Genomic DNA, 11,104 nt, shown 5'->3' on the forward strand with positions numbered 1-11,104 from the left:
TCTTTTTTTTATTCAACCAAAATACAAGGACACAGTGTGGCAGGTGTACCCGCAAGGTGCTGGCAAGGGTGAGCATGCAGGAAAAATAGGCAAACGTGGGAGGAGAGACGATACTAATGTTGGAGGGGCCTTCCCTTTCTTCTGTAAGAAGTGCTGTGCAGTCTGCGCCCAAGATTATGTAGTGCTATGATATGTGGGTGCATTTGTCGTAGCTCACAAGCATCGTTTCTGAGACTGACTGCTAATCTCGGTCCTTGAAGAACCCCTGTCAAACAGGCCCTCTTAGGCAGCACAGTGGAGTCGTGGCTCTGCTTGTGACCACTTGATGGCCGTGACGTGTAGAGAGCAGTCCTTTGCTAAGGTGTGGATCTGAACTTTGCGGGGCGGGAGGATTGTGGCTTTGCGACTGAGCCTGGTTGACTGCCCAGCATCAGCATCACAATTACGTCTCTCCCCCTTGAAGTTCACATTAGAGCCACTTTAAGGAAATGACAGAAAATTGTGTTTGTGAAAAACGACAATTGAGGGAGAGAAAAAAAAATACTGAAAAATAAAAGGCAGTTAGTTAAGATAATATGTTACTCATGAGTCTTGACCAAAACATTCTTCTCTCTAGGAAAAAAGCCTGTATAAACATTTACAGGTTCAAAAAAACTCTGGAAACTTTGGAATGCTAATGCATACATTGAATAAGAAAAAGCTTGAGAAGATTAGCTACCTTTTTCAAGGGTTTAACTGTGTTGTCAGGTATTTTATTTAATCCTCAGAACCTGCCATATGAGGTAAGTAGTACCATTTGACATATGAGTAAACTGACTCAGAGAATAAGGAACTGTTCAAAGAGACACAGCTAGTAACTGGCAGAGGGTTCTTTCGGTGAAGTTGGGTATCAGTTAAAATTGTCCTTATAAAATCAATTTGGCATCATTATGCAATAATGTAACAAATACTTCTTGAACTCTCTCATGCTCCAGATACTCTTCTAGGTTCTGGGGATACAGTGTTGAAGAAGGCCGAATTCCTGCTCTAATGAACTTGAATTTCAATGGAGAAGTTATATTCATAGTCACAACAGATGTGTGGGTAAAGAAATACAATAAATTCAGACAGCACTAAGTGCTAAGAAGAAAATACAACACAGTACCAATAACCACGGAGAGGTGTCAGGCCTCTGCGGAGTGACATATGAGCACAGATGTGAATAAAATGAACAGGAGCCAACATTTGAAGGTGGGTAGGAAGAATGTTCCTGGAAGAAAGAACACTCGGTGCAAAAGCCCCAAGTGGGAAAATCTTGGCAAGTTGGGGAGCAAGGAGAGAATTCCAGTGCCTCTGGAGTTGTAGGCAATGGAATCAGAGATGGCAGGAACCAGAACTTGTGGAGCCTTGTAGTCCAGCGTAAGGTACCTGGATTTTATTGTTAGTGCAATAAGGAGCTGCTGGAGAGTTTTAAACAAGGAAGTGGCTTGATGTATGTTTCAGAAAGAACTTTGCTGGTTATACGGGGAGAAAGGACAGTAGGGAGGCTAAGTAGGAGAGGACGGTAGATTGGGCCAGGATGGTGGCAACAGACATAGGAAGGAATTGTAACGCTGAGGATCTATTTTAGAGATACAGCCAACAGGACTTGCTGATGGGCTGCAAAGGGGATGAGGGAAAGGAGATACCAAGGTGACTTCTAATTTCTGACCCAAACTAGGTAGATGGTTGTGTTCAAAAGGCAGTTAGTATTTCAGTCTGCAGCTCAGAGGCAAGGATGGGAAAAAAGATAAAAATGGGTGAATCGGGGCTTCCCTGGTGGCGCAGTGGTTGGGAGTCCGCCTGCCGATGCAGGGGACACGGGTTCGTGCCCCGGTCTGGGAGGATCCCACATGCCGCGGAGCGGCTGGGCCCGTGAGCCATGGCCGCTGAGCCTGCGCGTCCGGAGCCTGTCCTCCGCAGCGGGAGAGGCCACAACAGTGAGAGGCCCGCGTAACGCATAAAAAAAAAAAAAAAAAAAAAAAAAAAAAAATGGGTGAATCATCGGCATATATATGGTACTTAAGCCTTTGGACTGAATGAGCTTACCTAGAGAGAGGGAAGAGAGAGAATATTCTTGAGGCTTGAGATGCTACCCACATTTAGAAGACACACCAGCAAAGAAAAAAAAGAGACTGGCCAGTTGGGAGGAGGGAAGTCTAAGAGTAAGATGCCATATATTAAAGCTCAGAATCAAGTGTATTTGGGAAGGTAAGAAGTGGTCGATTGTGTCCAACATGGCTGAAAAGATGAGCAAGGTAGAGGCGGCAGAAGACCATTGATTTTGGTAACAAAGATCCTTGGTGACCTTCAGAAGAATCATTTCAGCAGACTGGCAAAGCTGCAGGCCTTTCTGGATTGATTTCAGGGAAGAATAAGAGGTAAGGAAGGGAAGATGGTGAGTATACACAACTCTACAGAGAGTTTTGCTTTGAAGGGAAACAGAAAACACCACAATAGCTGGATTACAAAACTTCTATTTGGATTCTTTTCTTGCCTGTTGATAGTATAGGCTGCACCTGAGCACCATCTCACCTTTCCCTTCTGACTTTTTGCTTGTTTGTTTTTTAATCCTTTAGACACTTCTTCTATTAGGAGCCTAACACACTGTACCTTGTTTTCCAAATTCCCTTTAGACAACTAATTCATAATTTACTATATGTTCTAGAAATGTGAAATAATATAACTATAAATATAGACTACAGTATGTTTTAGAAATGTAAAATAATACAGCTATAAATTTATAATATGTCTTAGAAACGTAAAATATAGACTATCAAAAGAGCTTGGAAATACCAAACCTAGTTTTAGAAAGCAGAGGTATACAACTAAAATGGAAATTAAAGGTGTTTCAAGGAAAACCCTAGCGTATCTGTGGTGGTACTGAAGAAACCTTCCTTCTGGGATTACTATCATCCTATTTTCTTGATATAACATAACGTTTACAATAAAGTTGGTAAATTATTACTGTGTCACCATCCTATAGTAACACAGTAAAAGCTCCAGATACGATAATATAAATATAAAATGCAAATTAAGAAAAAACCAAAATGGCTATGTAGGCCTTTATTAGGGCAAGCATTTCCATAAACATAAAGATCTCCTTAAAACAAATAGATGTCCCAAGGATCTTCGTTAAATAGTGATCCAAAATGAACAAAAATTAATAAAACTGTAAACACATTTCAGCATATAAAACAAGTCTTCTGAAGTTTTTTTAAAATTATTTTCCAAGTGAAAGTTACAAGTAATTAATGTGAAAACCATAATTAAAACAGGTGACACAGGTTATACTGTACTTTCCCAAGGTAAAGAAATATATTTGATATAATATTCTCCTGAATTCCATTTGATATAACAAAATAAACTTTACTGGGCAAAAATGCTTTAAAAATCTCAGATAACACAGACATGATTAAAAGATATACACTGTGTATAAATAATTTAAAGATATTGTCAGTCACAGAAATGTAAAATCATTATATGAATATAAGAAATGCTATAGAGCAAAATATTGTTAAAATAGAGAAGAAGAGATATTCTGAAACAAATGAAAAGTCAAGATTAAGAAGTAGTGGCGACTACATATTTCTAAAGTATAATAGATACTGAAATGCCAAGGGGAAAATGAACAGAACTCTCCTGAGACGGTAGTGACAATGGACAGAGCTGGCTTTTAAACTGCTAACCATTAGCAGACACATCTTATGGCAGTTCATGAAATGCTTCATATTTCAGTGGAAAACTATTTCAATGGTGAAAATGACATAGGAATCAGAAGCATATTCTTCTGAGACACTAGGTAATTTACACTTTCTCGAACTGAAAAAATTCATAAGAAGGTATATAAAGTTATTGACTAAATCAGATTTGTTCTAAGAATAACTTGTGCTTAGTGAAATAGCTTACCAGCTGCCACAACTCTGGGATGCTCATGAGACTGATGTCTCCCAGCTGCTCGGCCATGTGCACTCTCGTTCCACCAAAGAACATGAACTACAGAAATAAACCAGAAATAGATTCTAAAAACTGTGGCATTACTACAAATAAGAAAGACAGAAACATTAATCAGAAACTGAAAGTCCTATTCTTTAACTCAAAATAGTGAGTACAAGGTAACACTAAGTATGTTAGTGATAAGATTTCAGAGGGATCAGAGATTTGGGAGAGAAAGTTATAAGATAATTAGCCAAACTGGTTTTATAGATGAAGAAACAGAAGGCTTTTATTTTAAAAAGCAAAACTATAAAAAAATTGTGTTTACTACTGAAAATTTGGCTGATACAAAGAATATAAAAAGTGCCATAATCTTAACCACCTAGAGAAAACCTCTTTTAATATTAATATTTAGTATATTTCCTTCAAAAACTATGAGTAAAATAAAATTAGGGTCTTGCTGTATATTATGCTTAGAAATAGATTTTTAAAAATCAACAATGAGTATTTTCTTTGGCAGTGATATTAATTTTTAATGGCTCTGTGAATTCCTCCTTATAGATATAGCAACTTTTTGTCCCAACACCTTATTGTTGTTATATTCAAAATACATATTGTTGTTATATTCAAAATAGTGTGGTATTCTACAAAATACTCAAATAAGTGTACTTGTACTTATTTAAATTTTTAAAAAATAATTATAAGTAATATGTGTTAGCTGTATAGATTTTGGAAAATGCAGATAAACAAAAACAGAAAACAATAATCATTTCTAATCCTACCAACCTGAAATAACTACTTTTCAATTTTGGTGTATCTTTTCCATATTTATGTATATATGTATTTATTTTTATATGTTTAAATATTTATATACACACAGAATATATGTTTATGCTTATATAACATACATGATGTATATGATTTATGTGTGTCTATTTGTGTATTACAAGTACATTATATACATAGGGTCATATCACATTGTCTCTAAAGTTTCCTTATCGTAAACAATGCTGACAAAAACCTCCTTAGAGCAGCACCTATCATGTATATTTATAAAGATAACAATGTCAAAGACAAATCACTACTTACATTTATTGGGTGCGTCCTATGTGCTAGGCCTGGCTCTAAGCGTTTTGCATGTATTAACTCATTTAGTCTTCACAAGAATCCTAGGCGGTAGGTTATGATTATCATTATTTTATCAATGAGCAATGTAAGGCACAGAAAGGTTAAATAACTCACTCCAAGTCACAAAGTTAGTAAGCGGTGGAGCTGGGATTCAAACCCAGGCAGTCTGGATCTCATTATTTCCTCAGTGTAAACTCCTAAAATTAAAATTGAGAGAACCAAAGGGAATATCTTATATATACTTACATATGTACAGTATACATATTATAAATTGTCATCCAGAAACGATGCACTGATTTATACTCCACATATTACTCTTCCTTTTCTCTTAAAATTAAAAAATGTGCCTACTCATTTTCAGTTTTTTCTTATAAAAGTTATATGTCAATTATAAAAATTAAAATACTACTTAATATTAATTTCATCATTCAAATGACCACTGTATGTTTTACATCCTTTCAAATTTCCTTCCTGTGTAACTGAACACATCTATACAACTATGCATATTTCCTAGAATACTGGCAAAAATAATTTAAAAATTAAGTCTTTTAATTTATATCGCCAAATTTTGTGGAGGGGAAAGGTTAAGCCAGTGTACCCTACACAGTAGGGGTACTTATTTTTTCCCAGCCTATTTAGTACTATATTTATAAAAGTGTGTCTTTATTAGGTGAAAATGGCTCTCATTATTGTCTTAATCTGCATCTTCTTTAATATATATTCAGTAGTCATCTGTACATCTACCTTTGCATAAGTTTTTATGTTTATCTTTGCTTTTGAATTTCATTTATGGTGTTTTGGGGCAGGCAGAAAGATTGAGCATTTTTATAATAAAATCATCAACTCATTGTTTTTCCTTCATTGTTTCTTCATTTGTTATTTTGGCTTAAGACATATACTTGTCATTCATATTATTAAATAAATTTATCTATATTTTATTTTAGTAATTCTATAACTTTTTTCTACATTGAAATCTATAACCCATTTGAATTTTATTTTTTAGCATACGGTATGAGATGGACATCTAATAATTTTCATAATTTTTCTCCTATTCATGTATTTTCCAATTTGAAAATAAATTTTTCTGTATATTCTGATAATTTTCTTAGGATGTATTATTAGAAGTTAAATTTCTTGGTAAAGATCAGAAGCTCAGCTTTGAATATGTTAGGTGTGAGATGTCCACTGGACATTCAAGTAGGGAAGTTGAGGAGGCAGATGGATATAATGTGTCTTTTAACTATTTTATTAGCTATTCTTAGTCACTTATCCTTCCAGGTAAACTTTACATACATTTTTTTAGTTTGCCACAAAAAATGCTCTGAAATTCTGACTGCAATCACTTTCAACTTTAAAAGTTAAATGGCCCAAATAAGTGTTTATTAAAAAAGTTAAGGTATGTATAATTATGTTTGCTGTGTATACTTGACTAGAGTGTTAGGAAGTAATTGTTAATCATGCACATGCATTATTTCTAATATACATATACACACATATATGTACATGTACATACATATACATAAATATATGACATTTTGGTCTTTTTCTCATGTCATTCATACACACACACACACACACACACACACACACACACACAAATGCAAGGTTGACGGAAATATCCTTTAAGAACCATTAGTTCTTTTTGTATTAGAGGTATGGTCACTATATAAATTTTTGCTGTGTTTAATCTTCTGAGTCTTAGTGAACTTAACTTTAGGTAGGAAATTACCTGCCAGAAATTATGCCCTGTGAATGCAAATGTGTGTGTATGTAAATATGTACATGCACACGTGTATACACACACTCATGGCATTTGTGTTTACGATTTCATGTTATTGTAGTTTTGGATATCATGTGCTAATTCCTGAAGCTGATTAATCAAAATTATCTAATACAAATGTTGGTACAAACAAAACTATGGACAAATTTTGGGCTCATGTTGACCAGCTGGTATGTCAAATGAAACCAGTAGGCTCCTTTCTCTGACATATTTTTGGTTATAACACACAATTGCCTATATATGTGATTTAATTGTGCATAATGTCATATTTATAATTAACTACTTGAGTTCATTCCACTCATTTCCCCTATGAGTTATATTCCGATTGCCCAAGTGTCTAAGCTTACAATGAAAGCAGGTATTCCCACCAAAAACAACTGTAGCTATGCCTACTTTTGGTGGACATGTTTTTTTGTGTCATTTTAACCAAATTCTAATAAGACAATATTACACAACTGCCTGGTATAATAGTTTAATAAGTATTGTAAATAATATATATCAGAAAATGAGCCAGTGGGTATTTGTAACAGTTGCTTTTTTAGTTGATTTTTCAGGAATTTGTATTGATACTTGGAAACAAGTATGTGGTCAAGGCACATAATTTTGTTATCTTTCACAAGAGAAAGAAACAGTAACAAAGGAAGCCCAGGGAAAGCTTAAACAGCAGTTCAGATAAGAATGTGTGTGCTGGGGGAAGTGATTTTTGTTGCAGGGCAGAAACTAGAACTGTGCTGGGAGAAGAAGAATCATGAGTGCTTCAAGCTCCCTTATATTCATGTCAGGGCTCATTTTCAGCAGCAATAACTTCCAAGTCACCTATAAGAGAGCATTTGATCGACATTTAGTAAAGTCAAAGTTCAGGATAAAGTTGTAAGGAATAATTTTGGCCCTGCCCCGCTAGAGAGACTCAGGATAAAGGCTGTATTGCTAATCTTGAGTGACGGGGCCATTATGGCTCCTCTTTAGTCTTTACAGAAAGTCAGTCTCTATGTAAATCCCCTTCTTGTCCTATTGCTTGAGAAAGGAGTACAAACCTAAACAACAAAAGGAGAAAAATCTTTGGTTAGATGCGCGTATTAGACCAATTCCCGTCAGTTAAAGCTATTTTGTACATTTCTCATTAAGTTTAAATGAGGTTGTCATCCTATGTACTGTGAGGTTCCTTACCCTACCTGCCTGACTTGGGCACTGACCTCAGGAGACAGTGGCAGCTGGGAGGATGCTTCACCACCGGCACCCTGGGCCCCTCTTTAAGGTTCTCTGTCTGCAAAATGCTGGGAGGTTGCGTATTTCGTTAAAAAGGGGGAGGCCAGTTCTGTTGCTAGCTGCTGGTTGACCTTTTACTCCCTCCCCCTTCAGCCTGAAAGGGTCTGTCAAAGGACAAATCAAAGAGAAACTGGACCACCGCCTGCCATAGGCCCCAATGCTGAGACAGCGATAGCGCGGGGCGGCAAGAACGCAGCAGCTGGGGCTTCGGGGGTGTCCTCACGGCTACCTGGCACCTAGGCTGCAAAAGCCCTCCCGTCCATGGCTGTTCGCGAGCCGGCCAGAGGCAACCCTGGCAGTGGGTCTTCCCCTAACGGCACCCTTCCTCCCCCAGCTTGTCCCTGCGTCCTTGCCCTGCGGGTTCTAGGACTTGCACTAGAACTCAGGCGGCTGCAGCGAGCTCTCAGACCTGGGCTCTTCGACCTGTAGGCGCATGCGCGGCCAGCGCGCTCCCAGCAGTCCCCTCCCCTCCCCTCCCCCAGGAGACATTTTGGGCACGTCCCGGCAGCAGGTACCCGAAGAGCCAGTGTACGAGCGGCCAGAGCCTAGTCAGGCTCCTTCGAATGGCCAGCGTGGCGCGGCTTCGAGCGCTGCGAAGGGCAGCGGCTGGTATTCTTCCTTAAATTCCTTCTGTGGCTTCTCTACTGGTAGGGAGCAGCTTCTGCGCAAGGGTGGCTACAGGCTCGGGGCGGCTCAGCTCCTCCTACTGCGGCGGGGCGGGGGGGAGGCGGGGAGAGGGGGCGGACAGCCCAGTCAGCGAGGCGTCCGCCACCAGCCAATGCCATGGCCCTGACCCTTCGGTGCACTTTTGTTCTCTCAAGAGATGTTACCCCCAGTGTCAGCTGTGACATTAGTTAATTTCACCTTATCTCCATGCACACCTGCGTACACTTCGTAAAAGTTCGTGTGTAGAATGCGAGTTTGTGTGACCATTGGGAAGGCAGTATGGATGCGTGCCTGTCATGCTTTGCATTTAACTCGTGGACGTGTTTGCCGGGGTTAATTTTTACTCGGGTGATTTACATGTAGCTAAAGACCAGTGAGCCTTCACTCTTCTTTATTAAGTGCATTCTCTCTCCCTGTCTCTCTTCTTTATTAATTTTTACCGGGGTTAATTTTTACTCGGGTGATTTACATGTAGCTAAAGACCAGTGAGCCTTCACTCTTCTTTATTAAGTGCATTCTCTCTCCCTGTCTCTCTTCTTTATTAATTTTTACCGGGGTTAATTTTTACTCGGGTGATTTACATGTAGCTAAAGACCAGTGAGCCTTCACTCTTCTTTATTAAGTGCATTCTCTCTTCCCTGTCACTCTTCTTTATTAAGTGCATTCTCTCACCTCTAGCATGGCCTTGTTAGAGTATTTCTTAGTTGCTCAGAGGAATGGGGGCACTGAACTAGATAATGGAAATTCAAATTTAAACGAACAAATCAGCAGACTTCTGATCTTGGCTTCTTATTCTTGATATTGGTCTCAGAGTAACCGCTTTCAACATTTTCAGCTGTTTCTTCTAATGCTTGTTTCCCTTTTTCTGAATTATATACACTTTCTGGTGCTTCTTGATATTTTCAGTTACAGATAGTATCTATTGCTTGGAAATTGAGGATATAGGTCTGTTAACATACCATTCACCCAAAATACACTTCCTTTCCCTCATCTGATAAATCACATTAAAATAGTTAAAATTTACACTGTATTGATCTTTATGCCTGTATCACTAATTACATTACCTTCTTACACACATAACTACACACACAACACATAACTAAACCCAGTTACACAGTAGTTACATTCATACACACACTGGAGTGATAGTGCTTATACTATTAAGGCTAGGGAATTAGTAGAGGGCTCTCATCTGTGGTTGTATTGGTTGTGCCTTTGCAAAGACTTTTGAATCATCTGTTCAGAGGAAGGGAGGCTTTTTAAAGTTAGTAATTCCAGAGGTAGTGAGTCAGTTTTTCAAGTTGATGGGCATCCATATCTAACCAAGCAAGACAAAAAACATCATCTGTGCCCGGACTGGATCTTTATGTTTATTTTCTTAGACTTTTTCTCCCTAGAATTCACAATTCATACCCTCATTCAACCCGTATTAATTAAACTCCTTTATGCTTCAGGCAGTTTTACAAAAACTGGGGTGCAGAGGTGAACAAAAGACAAAGTATGTGTCCTCTTGGAACTTCCAGGTTAGGGGAAACAGGTAAACAAATGAAGGAAAAATATGTTAGGGATTAATAAATACAATGAGGAAAAACAAGTAGGATATGGAGAATAGAAAGTGCTGGAGGGAGATAGCAGAGACTGCTAGCTATTTCCCAATAGCCATTCTTCTCCCACCCCACCTTTTTTGAAAATTAGCAATAGAACCCTTGCAGCTTAGTGCAGCCTTGTGACTAAGTCCTGGCCAGTGGGATGTGTTAATGCTTTTATGACCTACTCTGAGTGGTCTTAAAGCAGTTCAGGTTGTTGCCCTCTTTGTTTCTTTCTTATTTTCTGCCTGCTGGAATGTGGATGTAATGGCTTGAGTTCTTGGACTGTGAGGTAGAAACCACGTGCTGAAGATGGCAGAGCAAGAGGGAAGCAGCCAGGGTTCTGACACCATGGAGCACCATACTAAGAGCCCTGTATGACTCCTTTTTTACTTGAGAAATCATTTTCTAGTGGCTTAAACCTATGATCTTAATGAAAAGGAGAGTAACTATTTTATTTCTCTTTTTCATTTGTTTCTATTATTTTCATTATACCTATCACTTATTCATCACCAAATTCTTTGCCAAAAGAATAAATTTCCTCTCAGTATGATTAAACCCATTAATCAGCTTGTCAGTTTCATCTTCTGGCATTGTCTTTTGGGTGTCTTTTGTTTTCTTGCTCCAGTGTGGACTAATTGTTCTCTAAGATAGCATGGTAGTAATTCTGGGATCTCCTCTCACTGATATCCTGGGGGTCTTATTTACCTTGTGTTGGACCTCC

General features: G+C 38.2%; 1 long non-coding RNA gene across 1 annotated transcript; it reads right to left on the reverse strand.

The window, feature by feature from the left end:
• Positions 1–7,318: 7,318 nt before the first annotated feature.
• On the reverse strand, positions 7,319–8,719 carry LOC116755529. Its single transcript, XR_004350392.1, has 2 exons — positions 8,644–8,719; positions 7,319–7,896 (listed from the first exon to the last, which is right to left on the reverse strand). It is a non-coding gene; the product is annotated as an uncharacterized LOC116755529 (long non-coding RNA).
• Positions 8,720–11,104: the final 2,385 nt, after the last annotated feature.

Source organism: Phocoena sinus, chromosome 6 (genome assembly GCF_008692025.1).
Source record: "Phocoena sinus isolate mPhoSin1 chromosome 6, mPhoSin1.pri, whole genome shotgun sequence".
Classification (NCBI taxonomy): domain Eukaryota; kingdom Metazoa; phylum Chordata; class Mammalia; order Artiodactyla; family Phocoenidae; genus Phocoena; species Phocoena sinus.